The sequence below is a fragment of the Pezoporus occidentalis genome, unplaced genomic scaffold (genome assembly GCF_034315485.1).
Source record: "Pezoporus occidentalis ecotype Australia unplaced genomic scaffold, CSIRO_AGI_Poc_V1 ctg4, whole genome shotgun sequence".
In the NCBI taxonomy this organism is placed as follows: domain Eukaryota; kingdom Metazoa; phylum Chordata; class Aves; order Psittaciformes; family Psittacidae; genus Pezoporus; species Pezoporus occidentalis.
This window is the reverse complement of record NW_026915724.1, coordinates 27,485,255-27,506,573: the sequence shown is the minus strand read 5'-3', so window position 1 is coordinate 27,506,573 and position 21,319 is coordinate 27,485,255. Positions and strand designations below refer to the sequence as shown.

Sequence of the window (21,319 nt, the reverse complement as noted above, 5' to 3'; positions counted from 1 at the left end):
GAAGTCTCACATGATTGGAAACCCACACTGAAATTACTGAAGAAAAAAGACTTCTGATGTTTTCAATTGCAGACTTAGACATTGGCCCTAAAAAGCCTCTGTCATTGTAATGGTTGCTTAACAAGGAGAAAATAATAATTAAAAAAAAAAAAAAGAAGAAAAAGGGTAGGGTTAGATGCTTTCCAAAAAAAATAAAAGCAAAAAAACTTAACCTGAGCATCTGAATGTCTGAAGTGCAGAAAAGTTTAAGACTAGGAAAAGGATTTGGAGTTGGAAATCATTTTTATAATATCTGCTGTCATTTAACTCATTTAATAACTAGGAGGGAATGTGGAGGCTCAAGGGACCACCATGAAAATGTGGATAAAATATCTCATTGATCTAGCAGTGCTTCTCACCCTGAAGAGTTTAATGCATTGATATACCCATAAGAAAAGAATATTGCATGTTTTAAGTCTGCATTGCACCTGGTAAGGATGGCAATTTAAGAAACAGATAGCAGCTGTGATTGACACTTCTCAAAGCCACTTTTCACTATGTAACCTATACGTGAAATCATGTGAATGAAATAGATTTTATGAACCATATAAAGCTGTACAGAACTGTACAACTGATCTGATGACCATGTGCTCAATAGATGGCAATTCCCATTTCAAGTACTCTCTTCTATATCTGTTTTTTATTATTTTGCAAAAACAGCGAGAATGCAGGGGAATCAGTGATGGTGGCATTTCCACTTATAGTCACACACTTTTCTTTCTAAAACAGAGACTAGACCAACAAAAACCTGAAAGCCATATCTAAGTCAAGGGGGAATAAAATGCCTCTTTTTTTCATTATTTCTTCTGAAGAGAATTTCCCCTGAAGTAATGATGAGGCTGTTAGTTTTAATTCTTTTGTGGTGTGGAATAGTAGCTTTCCCATCAGCACTTATGTCCTAATTATTTTTACTTTTGCCATTAAACCTGGAGAGGTGCAGGTTTACCTCTCAAATGGTATAAAAGATTAATATAAAAGATATAAAAAAATATAAAAGAAAGTCAAGCAGCATTCAGTGGCAAATTGGTTTCTGCGCAGAGAAGGGTATTGCACACTTGGACCAAACTTAAATAATGTCAAGTTTCATACTCTGTTTAGATAAGCAGTGCTAGCCACCCATGAAAACAAAATTACCTGTACCTAGAGGTGCAGAGTATTCATAGAACCATAGATTAGTTTGCAATGGAAGGGACCTTAAAGGTTATCTAGTTCCAACCTCCTGCCATGGGCAATGACACCTTCCACTTGACCAGCTTGCTCAAAGTCCCACCCAACCTGGCCTTTAACACTGCCATGGATGGGGCAGCCACAGCTTCTCTGGGCAGTCTGTGCTATTGCCTCTCTACCTTCACAGTAAAGAACTTCTTCCTAGTACCTAATCTAAATTTCTGTTTATTTTAAAGCCATTCCCCCTTGTCCTGTCACTACATGCCCTTGTAAAAGGTCCCTCTCCAGCATCCTTGTAGGCCTCTTTTGAGTATTGGAAGACTGCTTTAAGGTCTCCCCAGAGACTTCTCTTCTCCAAGCTGAACAGCCCCAAATCTCTCAGCCTGTCTTCGTAGGAGAGGTGCTCCAGCCCTCTGATCAAATGTTGTTCTTCTCTGGACTCACTCGAGCAGGCCCACGTTCCTCTTGTATTGGGGACCCCAGGGCTGAACACAGTGCTTCAGGTGGGGTCTCACAGTAGAGGAGAAAAATAATTAAAAAAAGAAAAGAAGGAGAAAGTTTGGACAGCTCTCTTCACCTGTTTAGTTGCTGGCAACAGAGATGCTCCATTGTGACAGGTTGCCTGAAGCATAGATGCAAGTCTCCAGATTGTGGACTGCGGTGCAGTAACCTCTCATAGTTGTGACTGCCAGACTGAGGAAGGTGGGCAGTGGGTAGAAACTAAAGAAGCCTACTGGCCCTTGTATTTCCTGCAGAAGAGCAAAGCCTAAACACAATACCTGTGCAAATGAAAACCTGAAGTTACTAGTATATATAGTGAGATAATGCAATTAGGAAAAAGAGAGTAAGTAAGGCTCTGCCTTCCCAATACACACCAAGAGAGAGGTATCTTCTATATGAACCTGCACATATAGAGGTTTGAAGGTTTCTGCACAAAGAGTTCCTCATTCAGTATTCCTTCTCTGAGCTGACAAGGCACAGTCCGGAACATAATATACTTGTTTCTGGTATGCAGGGCAGTGAAGAACTGGTTTTTAGTGAGATTTTAGTAAGCATTAAACTGTTGTTGAAAAAACACTCTGAAGACATCTCTAAATAAAAAAGACATGTCATGCATTTGGAAAACTACCTTAAAGTGCTTCTCTAGCCCAGTTCTTGTAAACAAAAGCACTCACACAACAAAGAGTTTTTGAAAGTTTCATTGTCATTTTCATTTTGTATGAGATGCTTCTCATGGGGACATCTTTAAAAACCACTCCATCAATCTCTGTCAGTTTCTTAGGGCAGTCATTAGTGAAATGTCACCTTCTAAGTTGCTCACACTGGGAGTTTAGACAGCTTCGGCTTTAGAAAATAAAAACTTAAGATAACATAATTGGTACACTTAGTTAGATTCACTTAAAGGTAAAATCATTGCAGAAGACATAAGAGACAAATAGGTATGTTAAATGACTGTAACTGTAGGGGGTGTGGGGGAGGGAATTGCTTTGGTTTCTCTGAACAAGTTCAATATTTCACTATTTCACTTTCCCAGTGGCAGCCTTTAAACTTCTGCTGAATTTCAAGTAAATAGTCCCAGATTCTCTAGTGTCTGAGGTCTTTGTTCTCCCTAGAAGGCATACTTCTGTAATTAGCCAAGAGGCTTTCATGTAAGACCACTATGAAAGAGAAAAAGCCTCAGAAATATTTTCCAGTGAAAATGTAATGAGGAGGTTTTGAGTGAGGTAGTGTCTAGAGGAGATAACCAAGATAGATTCTAGATTTCCAGCTAACAGCTGGTAAAAATGCCTAACTAGTTCAGAGGCTCAGTCTGGAGACCAGGATTAAATGGATATTCTAACTACATTAGGGACCGTAGTGGTAGGAAAAGGGGTAATGGGTTCAAATTTAAACAGGGGAAGTTTAGATTAGATATAAGGAAGAAGTTCTTTACTGTGAGGGTGTGAAGCACTGGAATGGGTTGCTCAAGGAAGTTGTGAATTCTCCATCACCGGCAGTGTTCAAGGCCAGGCTGGACAGAGCCTTGGCTTGGGTGACATGGTTTAGTGTGAGGTGTCCCTGCTTATGGCAGCAGGGTTGGAACTTGATAATATTAAGGCCCTTTCCACCCCTAACTATTCTATGATTCTATGAATTAGAGGTGCTTAACTGGTTCCCACACTCCCTTACAGCCCTTCGATTGTGTAGCCATCCATACAAAAGATAGAAATTATTCCCAGCTCACTGGCATAGAGTCACATAGCTAAGGAATGCTTCTGACAGTGAAAATAGTGTGTTGTGAGTTTCTGTAGTTGGAGAAGCATCTGCCATGTCCTGAATCACCTGCCTGATAAGTTCTATATCGTATAAAAAGCAGAAATACCACCTCACCATCATTTTTCTCTAAACAGAAAGAAACTAACACAAAAGTATTTCTTCATACCGGTGGAGAAGCAAGTCCTGTTAGTATGTTAGCTGCTAAGTACACTTAGCAGCTTGATGTCATCAAAGCACCCAGACACAGCTCTGATGTATTGCTGTAGTGCTAAAATGCACAGCATGGAAGCAAATGCTTGGGCAAGAACAGCTGTCTCAGTATATGCATGTATATTGCAAACATTTAGAGCAAAGGGGAGGTGCCTGCCACCCAGGATTAACAGTCCTGGAGGACTGGCTTTTCATACTCTATGATTCAGAATGTAAAGCTCATTCTTGCTATATGCCTATGTGCTTTTGTGAATCTCTCTGATCTAATATGCAGTAATACTAGGTATCAAATGAAAATTAAAAGAAACATCTCTGTATTCAAGAGAAAAATCTGTACAGACGTTAATGAAACAATACTTTTAGTTTTAAACTTCCAAGTCTCTGATTTTATAGAATTTTTCATTTTCTGTGTGACTGAGCTTTCAGGGATTAACTTCTCCAATTTCATAATGTCTTATATTTTTACCTCTTTTATTTCTTTTTATACTGAAATTGTGAGGAAGCTGATGAAGTCATCAGCTTTGGCTGCTATATACTGGTAAGAGCTATTGCACAGGAATTAATAATAGATAGGATGACACCTAGTGGTGCTGTAAAATACTTATTCTTAAAATAAAGATTAATGCAGTTTAAATTCCCCCAATTTAAAGTAACTGAAAAGGTTGTCTGTATTTTTTCTTCACTCATTTGAATATAAAAAGGTGCAGTGATTTGTAATTTTTTTCTGCATTTTCATTTTACTGAAGAGAAAAAAATAGAGAAAATCTTCTCAGTACAGAAAATAAAATGCATTTTTTGAGATTCCTTTTTGGCACCAGGTCTCATTGGCCTCACAGAGGTCTACAGAAAAACAGTTATTGCCATATATATCTTTATTTAATTGATGAGATATCAAGGCTTAACTGTCTATCTTTTCTAGGGAAGTTAGTTCCACTGTGATAAATATAGATTACAGGATTTCCTCTTCTTTTATAAGTTACAATACAGGAGACAAAAAGGCTTAGCAAGTGTATCCAAAGTTCTTTTTAGTCTTGCAACTTAAATTTCTGTAATAGCATCTTTTAATGTAATCAGATGATTTGTTGCTTACAGGCCTGCATGAACAGGTATCTAAGATTCAACTTCCCAGTGTGTCAAAGTAATTAATAGATTATCAGAAACAATCTGATAACACTTTTATTATAAAGTGGTCTAAAATGTAGAAGCAATTATAAAATGAATCAACATTTACATCTCGAATTTACAGATACCTCTCTGTCAGCTTTTAACATAGAACACTTGTAACTCCATGTAGCTACTCGCATGTAACACCAAGCAAACAAGGAAATGTAATTTACCTTAACACTTCTACCTCTGTAGCCTAAGGACTATGCCAACATAATATTCTTGTTTTTCCAAAAGTCTCTTGGAAATGAAAATGACCAAAAAGAAAGCCTCTCTTCCTCACTGTTCTAACATTTGATGATAACATCTCTATTCTTAGTATCTTGGATACTCTGTTTTGCTAACTCACATTTTCTCTTCCTATGTGCAATACACAGTGCTTTAGTCTAAAATGGTCTGTCATTCGTCAAGAATAATAACAACAAAAAAGAGAAAATCAAAGTATTCAGGCAGAAGTTGAGAGGTTTCTAATCAAACAATAGAATAAAGAACTAGTTATAGACAGAAGAGGGATAAGTAATTACTATTTATAAAATTTTGGTGGATTTTACGTAATCAGAAGGTGAACATGTGTAAAGAAATAAATAACAAACCCCTCTTTGCACACTATTTTTCCATAAACAGTGGATAATAAAAGATAATCCAAAAACCTGTAGAAAACTAATTTTCTACAAAAAGTATGGAGGAAGGAACTACATAATAATACCTTAGTGTATCAGTTCTGAGGTGGACTTTCAAGTGTGACAAGAAATGCACCACACTATTTACAGGATGGCGCCACAGGCTCATACAGACCAGGGATAAGGTAATGCTACTCTGCATTGTTGTATGAATATATGAAACATCACCTGCAATTTTCTCCTGTAGACAAAGATACTTTTAACTGTCTTGAATCTTCCCATATATATCCATAATATAAAAGAGAGAAACAAATTTATAAAAAGACACATGAATGACATGAACATTTGCAGAGATAAAAAGTGTCAAAAAAAAAGATGGACTTTGGCTTCTTTTTCCTCTAAATTTATATGACAATTACCTTTCCAGGAAGAAGAAATATGACAATTTCAGACATTGAGAAAAAGACACTTAGGAACATTTTTGTTTTTTAAAAGCCACATATTTGCTCTTTAAAACTCCTTCTGTTTATTTAAATTATGGGTGCACTCTGGTATAGAGACACTCATAGATTAAGTGCTATGATTAATTATAAATTGAAGTAACATACTAACCATTTTTTCCATGGTAAGGATTGCACCCATAGTAAAGACAAAGTCAAACTCAGTTCCTCCAGTCTCTTTTAGTGGATTGATCATGCAGAGTTAATACATTTATGAAAGAATGCCTTTCTGTACCATGAGAACTGCAAAGCAGCAAGAATTAGCTGTTTAAAACACCAGTAACCAGTTAGGAGTAAGACACAGCACCATATGGATTACTATGAAGAAAGTTAACTCCACTCCAGCCAGACCTAGTACAGTGCTAATAGTAGCAGTTGCTTCAGCAGTACAGCAGAAGGCAACAAGAGCACTGTGGATGGTAGTCCATTGTGCCAGGAACATGCATTATGCAGCATAAGAGAATAGATCCTTCCAGAAAGCATTACAATCACAGAATCATAGCATAATTTGTCTTGGAAGGGACCTTAAAGATTATCTGGTTCCAACCCCCTTGCCATGGGGAATGCTGGTCTTGAACACTTTCGGGGTAGGACATCCACAAGTTCTCTGGTCAACCTGTTCAAGTGTCTCACTACCCTCACAGTGAAGAATCTAAGCCTTAAACAGAATTCACAAATCCTATGTGGTGAATGTGTCTCAGAGTTACAAACAAAACTCAGGTACCCTTTGTATTGTCAAGGCACAATATATTCTTAGGAGCCTGACGACAGGAATCACTTGTTTACACATTAATACCTAGCCTAGATTCTCATATGAGATAAATTAAACTCATTGCAACGATTAATGTCATGGAAACAAACACTATACGAGGGTGCAGATATACTGCATTTTGAGAGTGAAGAGATGTCATACTCTGTAAGTGTCAAGAGGCAGCATGCTTCATAAGAAGACTTTGGAAAAAGAAAGCACTGTCCTCAACAGCCATGTTAGTGAATGCAGCATGGTCTAGTTTCTGAGTCCAGCAAGCTGGGGAAAAGGATGTTAGATCTTTTTGTATATAAGTTTCATGACTCATCATGTGGAAGGACAGGATGAAAACTAGTATAAAATTAAAGCCAAAGCTTTACATTTACAAGAAGAAACTAAGTAGAATGTCTGGAATTTAGCTATCAAAATTCCAGGTTAAAAAGGTAAAGACTATTTGGATGTTTCCACAGAATAACTTATTCATATGCTTAATTTGGTACTCAAACCTGACATGGTATAGTAAACTTGGAGTAGTAGGATATCTCAAAATTGAGTCTTTTGTCAGCATGCAAAACCTAAAGTATTCATTTTTACTTACCTGTTATTAACAGATATGTTATTAATAGACTGATGAATGACATTGCAAACAGGGGATACTCAGGTGAATTTGTTCATTATCATAACTAATTTCCCAGGGCATCAATTGGGTAAGTTCTAATTGTAGATGGTTTCAGAGTTTTCAGTTGCAGTTTAATAAATAATACTGGTAAGACCCATTGACGCTGCAAGCAATACGGAAAATAAAATAATTTCCTACTTCATGACAGAAGTTTTAAATTCAAAAAAATAAACTAAAGAGCCATATTGTTTTACAACCTATTATTAATAATCATAATCTATGATTTGTATTGACTTGTGGACTATTAACTCCATATTCCAAGCCTATGTATTTCATTGAAGGAAACAGAGGCAGGCTTTTCAAAGACATTCATTTAGGATTACAAAATGTTCAGCTGGAAAGTCATTTGTTTACACTTTTGAGTGCCAACTTTTTTCCATTAATGAGTCGAAATCTTTTCAGATTATATTTATTGGAAATTTCATTAGCGTTTGTAAACGAATCATGCTTACAAGTGTGTCTGTGCCCCTTTTGCATTTTCCATTATTCCCTGTCTATTCCTATCTGTCTGTAGCACTGTCCATTGTTTTGAACTTAGGTTAATCCCTTATCTGAACATGTAGTTCACTCACAGAATAGCTGTCAGAGGGCATTTTGACACTTTGATTCATATTTCAGTTTTTAATGTCTCATTTCTACAAAACAATATTATAGTATGATGGAAAACTTTGAATGGGCCCCAGCTAAACAAAAATCCCAAAGATACAAAATCAACTTAAAAACTACCATTTGGCACTCATCTGCATCCCAGAAGAACCATGTGTTTCAAAAAAAAAAGCAGTATTTCTTCAATAGGTTAGACTGAAATTGAACGAAGAAAATAAAGAAGATTCCTCATAGGGAATCACTAGAATAAAATCAAAGTCAGGATCTTGGAAATAAATATCTCAGGAAACAATTGGGTTTTTTGTAGCATAAGCAGTAAATTCAGCAAAGTATATATGAAGTAATTCTAAGATCTGTTCCTCATCCATTGATATGAATAACAGCATTCTTCCTCCTGTCACTGTCAGTAAGGGTACATTATGGAAATTTAGAGTTGCATAGAAGATAGACGTGGTAATTATCATCTCTGGTGAACTTAGAAACAATGATTTTTTATGTTTAACTGACATTTGCTGGAAAGATAACAAAACCAGAACACATATTTCACAGCACCTCATGTCTTTTAACAGATCAATCAGTTTCTTCTGTTTCATTTTTTTATTACATCAGTGAGCCATAAGGTGGGTAGCACTTCTCTGAAAGGACCCAGGGAAGTTTTTCTTTTTTTTCTTTTTTTCTTTTCTTTTTTTTTTTTCCTTATGCATACACACTCTTTGAATATGAGTTATCCTATTCAAATATATCTCATGTAAAATTGAAATGGGATGTGGACTAAGATTTTGCTTCAGAAGCATATATGAATTTCACTCTTAGGATATATAAAACCAGTGGTTTATATCTGTCACACGAGAAACACTGATTGTTTCCTTTAAGGAGACATTCGTAATTGGGAAGCAAAAAATTCTGCGTCCAAGGTAATGGTTGGACTTGATGATCTTAAAGGACTTTTTCAACCTAGTTGATTCTACAAGTTTATGATTCTATGATTCTGTGATTCTAATCCATTTTTTGTGTTTTCAGAGCAGACTACACAGGAGCAAGACAATCCACACCAAGTGAAACAAGTCCTTAACTCATCACTAAGACAAAAAAAGCGCTGCATAAATGACACCTACTGAAGTGTCAAGGACGTTGCTGCTACATGACATGGCTTTCTTACCCACAAATAAGGAATGTCCAGTAGAGTACATTAACACAAACATTTGTGCTACACAAAACTATTTGGTCTCCTTTGCCATACATCATCCCATTCATAGATTGCAATATCCTTTGATGTAGTTATGGGAACCCAGTGCACAATTGGCTGATTAAGCTTTTTGTAAGATTAGTGGAACGCATACCCCACATATAACACATAGTAATGCAGTTTTATATCTAGAACTTTGCTTTTGATCTTTAGTGTTCAAACTTAAAGCATTGGAAGGCTGGTTTTGAGTAGTCTACAATGAACAGAGAAAAACAAGCTTATGCATAAATTCAGTAGACATACATTTGAACTTCCACTGGGAAGTGTTTCTATGTCCACAGATTAAAAAAAGATTGATATTGACTGGTCTGCTCATTTTAAAAACACAACAAATAAAATCACCAGTGTAAGACACAAACAGGGCTGCAAAAAGGGATATAAAATGCTGTTCTTATTACAAATGACAAATTCAAGGGTCTGATGCTTGATATTTACATGTACTTTTTATATAGCACTAACTAAACTGCCTCATAATTAAGGACAGCTCCCACGAGGTAGAAAGTAATTGCTCATTTGTAGATGAGGTACTTCTGGATGAATAAGTGATTAAAATATTTATATTGCACAGCTTGTTCAATTCACTCATGTTATCAGATTAATTTACTTTAATTCACGATGCATCAACATTTACATGGTTTTCGTCCAAAAATGGTACTTGAAATAGAATAACTTTTTATTACCTATTTTGCAGCTTAATAATGTCAATGTGTTGGGTGGATAGATGGCTACTGCTTCATTAGCATTTTTTTATTTACCCTATAAGAATTATTTTTTGTACTGGACATGAAAAATTTATAGATACTTATGATGAAATAGATTTCAATCTGGAACCTCCAGAGAATATGTTTTACATTAATAAAGATTTACTAGCAACAAGTATATATAATTTTGTGAGTCCTGAAAAAGAAGATGGCTTGTTCTTTTTTTCTTCATCAAATCAAAGTGTTTCATAGATTTATAGAATCATAAAGTGTTTTGGGTTGGAAGGAGCCTTAAAGATCATCTGGTTCCAAACCCCCTGCCATGGGCAGGAACACCTTCCACTAGACCAGCTTACTCAAAGTCCCACCCAACCTGGCCTTGAACACTGCCAGGGATGGGTCAGCCACAGCTTCTCTGGGCAATCTATGCCATTGCCTCTCTACCTTCACAGTAACGAACTTCTTCCTAATACCTAATCTAAATCTACCCTCTGTCTGCTTAAAGCCATTCCCCCTTGTCCTGTCACTACAGGCCCCTGTAGAAAGTCCCTCTCAGGCATCTTTGTCGGCCCACTTTCCGTATTGGAAGGCTGTTCTAAGGTCTTCCCTGGATCTTTTCTTCTCCAGGCTGAACAACCCGACCTCTCTCAACCTGTCATCACAGAAGTGCTCCAGCCCTCTAATCTTCTCTCTGGGCCTCCTCTGGCCTCACGCAAACAGGCCCACGTCCCTCTGGGGCCCCAGAGCTGGATGCAGTACTCCAGGTGGGGTCTCACAAGAGTGGAGTAGAGGAGGAGAATCGCCTCCCTTGACCCGCAGGTCATGGGGAGTCATGTTGAGCTTCTCGTTTCTATCTGAAGGTTTCATAAAATCTAATATTCTACTCTGACCTTTATTTAAAAACTAAAATCTTTACACTGCTGTGATTTGCGCTGATTTCTCTCCCAAAGGACTTAACACTATCAATTAACTCAGGTGTAAATCTAAAAACCTACTGAAACCTGTAGTATATACGCATATATAGGTTGAGATTATTTGACTATACTGTATACTATATAATACTTTACATCCATATACATATTTCCATATATGGAAACAGAGTGCAATGTATTTCCCAGTGTCACGGCTAGTATACTGCTTATGATCCTGGCCCCCAGATTCCGAAGGTGGGGCTTTCATAAGTATCATTAAAGTGTTTGACAAAAACCATAGTGGACACATGTCTTCTGGAGACAGACCAGATGCGCCTGAAGACTAAGCGCCTGGAGATCAAAGCAGGCTTTGCAGTCTGCCCAAGAAGACGGGTAGTGGCTCAGATTTTAATTAGGTTGTTAGAAGTAACTCAAGACATGTTTATCCAGCTTGCTGTGACAGCAAGGTAGACAGAACTACTGTGAATGTACTATCTAGCAGTGGCAGTTTCTGAGAAACCTAACCAGCTCTGAGGACTTTTCATCATTAACTGCCTTTCCTGTATTATGTTCCATGTGGACATATGTGGAAACAGTGAAAAAGGCATTTTGGTCTCACAAAAGTCACTTTTTATTCTGATACGTAAATCACAGAAGCCAGAACAGACCATAATTTCAAGGGTTAGATACCCTGCAGACTCCATAAAATAATCATAATAAAAATTAACTGTCTTAAAAAAAGCTCTTGATTTAATATTGACAAGGTAATATACAAAAAATGCTATTGACCTTCAGATTATATTGAGACTGAAGACTTGCCATGTTAATCTCCAGTTGTTAATCTCAAAGCAACTACTATGAAACTCTTCCAGGAAGTAAAAAATATACTTAAAAAACATAAAAAGAAGTATTTCAAGAATATAAACAGTTGCTTTCAATCAAACATCTAACCTTTTACCTTATTTACCATGTTAACCTTTGATGTGATCAATAGGGATGGGATGGATGACAAAAGACAAAACTTGAAGTCAAATCAAAACATATCTTTTATGTTTTATTTTATCTATTTTACATACCAATTTCTCCGGGCTTTCTTGACACTTTTTTGGTCCAGTTATATTACTCACTAATATCTCTGACAAAGTGACATCAGATAGTTATTACTATGACTTTGTTATTACCGAAACTTAACTTCTCCCATGATACTAGCACTTTTAAAAAGGAGCTCAAATGGCTAATGAAAATGAGATGTTTCTTATCATATTGGGATTAACACACTTCTCAGGGTATGATTATACCTAAAATTCAATAGTTCTATCAATATAATTTTTTGAGGCAGTAGCTTTGTGCTATACACTTCTGCAAAATAGAGAAATTTCTCAAGAAGGCGATTGTAGGTAGTTAGGGCCTGGCGGCCGGAAGATATCGCGTTGTACGGAAAGATAGAGCCCTCCCTGTTTAATAGCCAATAGTATGTAGCTGGTGATGTAAGCAGACGGAAGTGACGCTGTAAACCCAGGGTATATAACGCTGTGTTGCGAAGTAATAAACGCCATTTGCCGTCCACCACACTGGTGTCTGTGAGCTGATGGCCCGAGCGGCCTGGGGTTGGTCGCCGTGCCGTTCCTGAACCAGGTCGCCACGCCTTGTGAAGGCAACAAGTGGTGCCGAAACCCGGGAAACTCGCCTGGACGGGTGAACGGCGGCCGGAGCGGCAGGACCAGCCCGGCGGGGAGGACGCTCCCGGACCAACAAGGAGGATGGAAGCCCTTGTGAAGGTCGTATCACAATTACATAAACAGTGGGGTATTGATTGCAAGTCTAAAGATTTTTCTCTCGCTGTTGCGAGACTCTTGCAAATCGGGGTCATTGACCAGCCGGTGGATATTCTCCACCCTGAAGTGTGGGATAAATGTACTAAAGCGCTAGCTGAGGAGACGAAGTCCTCAGGTTGTGGGAAAAACCTTAAGTCATGGGGAAAAGTCGAACGGGCCCTGCAGAAAGCAATACAAGCGCAGGAGACCTGGAAGGCGGCAGAGAGCTGTCTATTGGCCACCCCCAAATTGGGAGTTGGGGCGGCCACACAAACTCTGCACTTCCCAGATCTCGGCGATTCTGCTGAGCCTAAAGATCTGCAAGAGAGCGGCATGCCTCCCCAGTCCCCGAACTCCAACTCGCTTGTAGAGGCACAAGAACGAGCTAAATCTTTCTGGGGAGGGTTAGTCGAGGAGGCCAGAGCAGTTGAGGAAAAGATAGAGTCTAGAGAACCTTGCGTTAGACCACCGCCCTATGCGCTCAAGATGGCGCCGAGCGGAAACGGGGAAGGGCGGGCCGAAGGTGTCTATGGCGGGAATGATGAGGAGGTGCTGGCGGTGTGCAAGGGGGAGGGGAACGAGAAGAAGGACAAAGGAGGGGACGGCCGAAAAGAGAAGGTAAAAGCGAGTGGAACGTGGAGGGCCAATCAAAGCGGCCGTCCGGGAAAATGCCCTTGCTGGGCACACACCCCGCCGCGTAGTGGGCGGGGTGGGCGGGGCGAGCAAGATAGGAGGGACAAACGCAGAGAGCGGAACAAACCCGCCCACAGGAGAAGCGGGCGGGGCCGAAGCCCGACAAAAAGACACCGCAAACCGGAAGTAACTAGCCAGTCGAGCTCTGACTCTGGGTCCGATACCAGCTGGGATGAGTGGTCCGCAACTGATTCAAGCTCGGAGGAGGAGGCAAGGAGAGTCAATACAATAAAAAGCCAAAACACTTTTACCCAAAATGAACCAAAAACACAAGAACTAAACACCCCATTCACCAACTGGGAAGAAATAAAAGCTGAGTGTGCTGGCTGTGTCCCCTCAACCACGCTAGCATACCCAGTCCAAGTAACGAATGGGGGACAGAGAGTTTATTCACCAGTAAACCCTAAAGATATACATGCGATTGTTAAGGCGATTGCGGATAAAGGACTTAACTCTACCATGGTGTCCACCCTCTTAGATAGTGTCTTTGGGGGAGGTGATATGCTCCCATTTGATATAAAGCAAACTTGTAGAATGATCTTTGATGGGGCAGGGATGATTGTTTTTAAGGAAGAATGGGAAAATAACTGTGTGAAACAATTAGCTAAAGTGACCGGGCCAGATCACCCGCTGCATGGCTCCAACATCCAGCGATTGATGGGCTCAGATCCAACAATGATCACCCCCCAAGCACAGGCCCAAGGCCTGCGGCCCCATGAAGTTATGATAACCACTCATGCGGCCAGAGAAGCTATTCACGCTGCTTCTAGGGTCATTGCTGCGCCGACACCTTGGTCTACGATTAAACAAAATGAAGGCGAGAGTTTTACTCAATTTGTAGATCGCCTTCAGGCAGCGGTTGATTCTTCAATCCTGCCTACGGTAGCAAAAGGCCCGGTCATTGCAGATTGTTTACGACAGCAATGTAATTCTACAACCAAAGAGATTTTACGGTCCCTGCCAGCGGGAGCAAGTCTAGCAGACATGATCAAACATGTTACAAGGGAAGAGCATTTAGCCCCGATTCAAGTTGCTGTCCGCACTGCGGTGGCTGAGGTCATGACATGTTTTAAATGCGGCCAGGCGGGCCACGTGGGAGCGAATTGTCCCCGATTTGGGGACTCATCCGCGGTACCCCCCTCGCGCCAAAGTCGACCAAGAGGACTTTGTTGGGCCTGTGGAAAGAAAGGACATTTTGCTAGAGATTGTAGATCAAAAAGTCAGGGAAACGGGAAGGGGAGAGGGCAATTGGGCCGCACACAGTCCTCTCCCAGCTGGGACATACGGCGGCCCAATTATGCCAACCCCGGATGGGGCGAAACACTCCCGAACCCGTTGCCCCCACGAGAAACCACCAATTTTGTGGCCCAGCCGATGATCCATTTAAATCAATCTACACCCCAAGAACAACAGCAACCATTTCTGGGGAACAAGACCCTAGGGTGGCCCTGGCAGTAAAATGCGACAGCCCACCAGTAGTGTGGGGAATTTGTTCCCTTTATAATACCACAGATGACACTGCCATTACTGTCCCTTTTCTGATTGACACCGGGGCAGATGTAACAGTCATTCCAGAAACAAGTTGGCCCCAAAACTGGAAATTGGAAGGCGCCCCCACGGTGGGTGGAGTCGGGGGGTTAATCCAGGCTCAAAAAAGCGTTCAATTAGTGGCAATCACACTTCATACCGAACAAGGGCCGGAGAAAACCATCACTCTCTTCCCATATGTTATGTCAGGGGTCCCACCCCTGCTAGGAAGGGATGCTTTGGCCCTTCTGAAAGCCCGGGTGACAAATTTATCGTAAGGGCCACTGCCACATACCCACTTCCACCTATCAAATTGGCATGGAAATCGTCCGACCCGGTGTGGGTCGAGCAGTGGCCCCTGTCAAAGCCTCGAATGAATGCTCTACTCGAGCTGGTTGACCGCGAATTGCAGAAAGGTCATATAGAGCCGTCTACTAGTCCCTGGAATACTCCTGTTTTTGTAATACCCAAACGAACTAGTGAAGGCTTTCGCCTCCTCCATGACCTGCGTGAAGTAAACAAGAAGATTCAACCGATGGGCCCCGTCCAAACATTACTGCCCATGAATTCTATGATACCAGAGGGCCAACCGTGTGCTGTCCTCGACATTAAAGACTGTTTCTTTTCTATACCATTGCATGAGGAAGACAGAGAGCGATTTGCCTTTTCAATAGTTTTTCCAAATAGTTCACGTCCCAACCTACGCTTCCAGTGGAAAGTACTGCCTCAAGGAATGATTAATTCCCCTACTATCTGCCAAATCGTAGTGGATCGGGTGCTGGCACCAGTTCGGCGCGATAATTCGACTGCAACTATCATTCAGTACATGGATGACATCTTAATCGCCGCGCCGTCAGAAGACCAGGTGGACCACCTAGTGACAGCTGTCTCGACAACTTTAAAAACAAATGGATTTGAAATTGCAGATGCAAAAGTCAAAAGAGGACCGTGTGTGACCTTTTTGGGGATGGGGATCACAGGCTCTTATGTAACCCCCCCCAAAATAAAGATCCGTCGGAACATCGAAACACTCCACGACATGCAGCAATTAGTGGGATCCCTGCAATGGCTCCGTAATGTTGTCCTGATCCCTCCCGAAATTATGACCCCCCTCTACGATCTTCTCAAAGGGAAAAACCCCTGGGAACAAAAAACATTGACACCAGAGGCGATGAACTCTCTTGATTTCATTGAACAACAAGCCTCATCGAGCACGCTCGCCAGATGGAACCCAGGTGTCCCGCTTGACCTATATGTACATTTTACAAAAGGAGGGGGAGTGGGGGCACTTGCCCAGGGAGCCCCTGAAAAAGCCCAGCCAATACAATGGATAGTCCTAGGAAAACCATCGTGCGCGTTCTCTCCAGGACTCAAGTGCCTTGGCGATCTCATCATGAGAGGCAGAAAGCTCGCCCTAAGACATCTAGGCATTGAGCCCGCCAGAATATACCTGCCTTTCCGCAAGCAACTCCCGAATCAGTCGGTGGCTACTTCAGAGTATCTAGCCATAGCTCTTGTTGGATTTGGCGGAGAAGTCCAGTATGCTGCAAAACCCCCCTGGACTCAAATGCTGGCCGTTGTCGACATCGACCTCCCTCAAAAAATCATAGACCGCCCTCGACAAGGACCAACAGTATTTACAGACGCATCCTCCATAACTTCTACCGCAGTAGCAGTATGGCAATCCGGGAAAAAGTGGCATCGCATCAAGATGACCGACCTCACGCTTTCGGTACAGCAACTGGAAGCGCAAGCCATAGTCCTGGCGTGTGGACTGTTTCCAGAAGAACATCTCAACATAGTGACTGACTCAATGTTCGTAGCCAAGCTTTGCTTGGCCATGTCAGGGCCAGGTGTATCAACGTCCACAATAGCTTTAATGCTGGAAGAAGCACTTCTGTCTCGCAAAGGTACCATATCCGTCATCCATGTCAACAGCCACGACCCAATCAAAGGGTTTTTTCAGACTGGCAATGACAAAGCCGATGCTGCAGCAAAAGGACTGTGGACGCTAAAAAATGCTCGTCAACTACACGAGTCTCTCCACATCGGAGCTAAAGCGCTGGCGAAGAAATGTGAAATCTCGATCACTGATGCAAAACACATAGTGGCCACATGTCCCCACTGTCAGAAACTACCGCTATGGTCCAGCGGAATCAATCCCAGAGGTCTAAAAGCCTCCGAACTGTGGCCAGACAGATTTTACCCTTTGTCCATTATTAAAACCCCGAGCATGGTTAGCAGTAACAGTAGACACATACAGCGGAGTGATTATAGCCTCACAGCATCTCAAAACCAACTCTAAAGCAACAATCCAACATTGGCTAACAGCTATGGCATGGCTTGGTATTCCCAAGCAAATCAAAACGGACAACGGTCCAAACTTTGTCTCCGCGTCAGCCCGGGCATTCGCACAAAAATGGGGTATTACCCTAATACAAGGTATCCCATACAATAGCACAGGACAGGCCATAGTTGAACGAGCAAATCAGACTTTGAAATCTAAAATAGAAGTGCTGGCAAAAACAGAAGGCTTCTCTAGCGCCATTCCCCCGGGAGATCAAGCACGCTTGCTAGCCACTGCCCTATTAGCGCTAAACCAATTTCCCAGGGGGGAAGAGGCGAATAGCCCCACTCAAAAACACTGGGCCACTCGAGCAATGGACGAAGGTCCATTAATCGTAGTCAGAAATGAGCTAGGAGAGTGGGAACAAGGGTGGAGACTAGTTCTTACTGGGAGAGGGTATGCCGCGGTCAAAAAGGACGGAATTGTTAAGTGGTGCCCACTTAAGTCCATTAAACCAGACCTTCAGAAACAAAACTAACAAACTTCGAGTCTTTCTTTCCACAGGATCACATCATCGGACGTCCTCGCAACTCATACGCTCCAATACCGAGAGAAGATGACAAGTCCGCAGATATCCCTTCCATACCCGAAAATCCTGAGCAGATGAAATCCGGGCAACGGCAGCATGATCCCCGCAGACAAGGATGGCGACATCTTTGTGTGCTCTTCGCCTTACAGCTCGTCGCTATCACACAAGCGGTACCAGAACCCCACCCCCATCAGCCTTTCAAGTGGACCTTACTCCGATTTGAGGGCCAACAGGTTATCGCAACCCAAATAACACCAGGAGCACCAAGCTTTAATGCCACCTTATGTCAGCTTGTCCCGAGATCCCGATGCTGGGAATACATGGGATTCTATATGTGCCCTAGTTCGAATCCTGGAAAGGGATATTGTAACCACCCTAATCAATATTACTGCAGCTATTGGGGTTGTGAAACCATAGCCCCTGGCTGGATACCGGGTAGTGGTATAGACAGGTACCTAAAGGTGCAATGGGGTCCATATGGGTGCAAACCACCACAAGGGTGGGGAGGACGTGGAAAATGCAAATACCTCTTCTTAAATGTCACCAGCCCTGAAGATGTAGGATGGATAATTGGAAGAATATGGGGAGTGAGGTATACGGAACCAGGGACAGATAAGGGCGGTTTAATTCTTATAAAAAAGGAAGTGGTCCCAAATGATCCGCTGCCAGTAGGCCCTAACCAGATACTAACTGATGATTTGGCTAAAGGAACAATGGATAGTACAACAAGAATTACCAAAATAGACAATATAGCGATAACTCCTGAAATGAAGACTACTCCAGTCACCCAAATTCCTGACGAAACCCTTCAGAATAACCCAACCCCTAACGAAACCCCTGAAATTAATCCCCTTTTGAAAATGATGCAAGCTAGCTACCAACTGCTGAACAAGACTAACCCAAACCTTACGGAACATTGTTGGCTATGCTACAGCATAACACCACCCTACTATGAGGCTATAGGAATAGAAGACGCACCCTTAAGAGTAAATGGTACGAATCCGGCCCAGTGCGCTTGGGACACAGAAAAACAAGGGATTACATTAGCACATGTGACGGGAAGTGGTACATGTATAGGTACAGTCCCTAAACACAAAAAACAACTATGTGCTAATGTGGCACAGTCCAAAACCCCTGCCCAGTGGCTAGTACCGGCCAATAATGCCAAATGGGTTTGCTCCATTATGGGAGTTACACCCTGTCTGTCGTTAGACAAGTTTGATGAATCCTCAGAATATTGTGTCCAGGTAACCATAGTTCCTAAGATCTTCTACCATTCCGAACAATGTTTCTATGAGTCACAAACCACTCCAGAATACCATCGGTCAAAACGGGAACCCTTTACAGCATTGACAATAGCCGCTCTCCTGATCATGGGGGGTGCGGGAGTAGGCACAGGGGTGGCATCCTTAGTGCGCCAACACAAAGAATTTACCGCCCTAAGCATGGCAGTGGATGAAGACCTAGCTAGACTAGAACAATCTATTAGTGCATTAGAGAGTTCGCTTAGATCGTTATCTGAGGTCGTGCTACAGAATCGAAGAGGGTTAGACCTACTGTTCCTGCGACAAGGGGGAGTATGTGCAGCTCTGAAGGAAGAATGTTGTCTGTATGCCGATCACACTGGCATAGTGAGAGATACTATGGCCAAACTACGAGAGAGACTAGAAAAACGAAAAAGGGAACGGGAGGAGGAACAGAATTGGTTCACATCCTGGTTCACCAATTCACCGTGGCTTACCCCTGTGATATCTACCCTGCTAGGGCCGGTTACAACAATCCTGATAGCATTGATTTTTGGACCCTGTATACTGAATAAGCTGATGTCATTCGTCAAAAGTCGTTTAGGAAAGGTTAACATCATGCTCATAGAACGCCAACAGTTGCTTTAGGAGCGTTCTTGTTCACAATTTTTGATCTGTCCCCAGTTATACCTTGTCATTCTCTGTTATCACCTGTTTCACGTGCCTTGCCCGATGCGCTCTGCATCCTTATTTCAAGCATATATTCCGTTTGCAGAAACTGTTCTCAATGTTGTGTAAAAGCATCAACCATGTACTGTTGTTACACCCGGTTAGTTTTATTAAGCATAGGGAGGGGGGAAATGTAGGTAGTTAGGGCCTGGCGGCCGGAAGATATCGCGTTGTACGGAAAGATAGAGCCCCCCCTGTTTAATAGCCAATAGTATGTAGCTGGTGATGTAAGCAGACGGAAGTGACGCTGTAAACCCAGGGTATATAACGCTGTGTTGCGAAGTAATAAACGCCATTTGCCGTCCACCACACTGGTGTCTGTGAGCTGATGGCCCGAGCGGCCTGGGGTTGGTCGCCGTGCCGTTCCTGAACCAGGTCGCCACGCCTTGAATTCTGGCAAAAAAAAAAGCACAAACAGAAATGTGATGAGACCTCAGTAAGAAGCAGTCTGTCTGTGTAACGAATTTTAAGGGATTTTGAAACTACAAAACAGAAGAGATACTAAATCAAGATATTATATTAGTATAAAGAAATAAGGGGGTTTTATTGTTACGTTTTACAACAATTAATGCTGAAGTAAATTCTCTTCAGGTTTAGCCATATCAGCATTCTTTCCTCGGGATTTCTGTTTTGTTGTAGTTAACGTACTTTTGATCCTTTGGTAGTGCTGTTACCTCCTACTTCTGATCCTTAAGAAATAACAGCAGAAACTCATTCGCAGCAAAGAAGTCATGAACTGATTTCCTGTTTTTCATGTTTCAGAATGAAAAATAAACAGAAAGAACTTTTCATAAATGCCTTTTAGCAGATTGTGGAATGCCCTTTATAGAAGATACATTTTTTTTCTGCAAAGTAAAAAAAGGAAGTATTTTTAAGGTTTGAGTCTTGGTCCTCGGGCATCTTACTGGACAAAATCACATACAAATATGGTTTTCACATTTATTTATACCACCTGGTCAGTTAACAGGATTTTCATAGAGTTGTGGAATCACAGAAAATTCAGGCTGGAAGGAGGTTCAGAAGGTCTCCAGTCCAGCCTCCTGCTCCTATCAGGGCCAGCTCTGAGGTCAGAGATAGTTGCTCAAGGCTTTGTACCACTGGGTGTTGCAAACCTCCAAGGATGAAAACTGCACAGACTCTCTGAGCAGCCTGCTCCAGGTTGCAACAGCCTGCACCTCTCAGACTCTTCCCACAGGACAAGTGCTCCCAGTCCCTCATCCTAAGGCCCATCTACTGAGCACACTCCAATTTGTTGCCTTTCTTGGATCAGGGGTCTGGACAAAGTATTGTGGATTTGGTCTAATGAAGGCTGAGTAGGGGAGAATAAACACTCCTCTAGCTGCTAGCAATGCTTCTGCTCATATAGACCAGGGAACTGCTGACCATACTTGCTAGCTCAGGCTCAACTCACTGCCCTATGGCATCCCAGCTTGTTGGTCTGCAGGCTGGTGTCATTGTAGGAGCGCTTATGTATCAGGAGCAGCACTTGACACTTGTCCTTGCTCAGTTTCACAAGGTGCCTATCTGCCTATTCCTCTAGCTTGTCCAGGTTTTTCTGGATGGGACCCTAGTCCAAGGATCTATCAACT

General features: G+C 41.8%; 1 long non-coding RNA gene across 1 annotated transcript in view; it reads right to left on the bottom strand.

Moving 5' to 3' along the window:
- LOC134171169 (uncharacterized) overlaps window positions 1-21,319 on the bottom strand; it is a 149,463-nt gene that overhangs the window by 107,419 nt on the left and 20,725 nt on the right. The gene's annotated exons all lie outside the window — the stretch shown is intronic.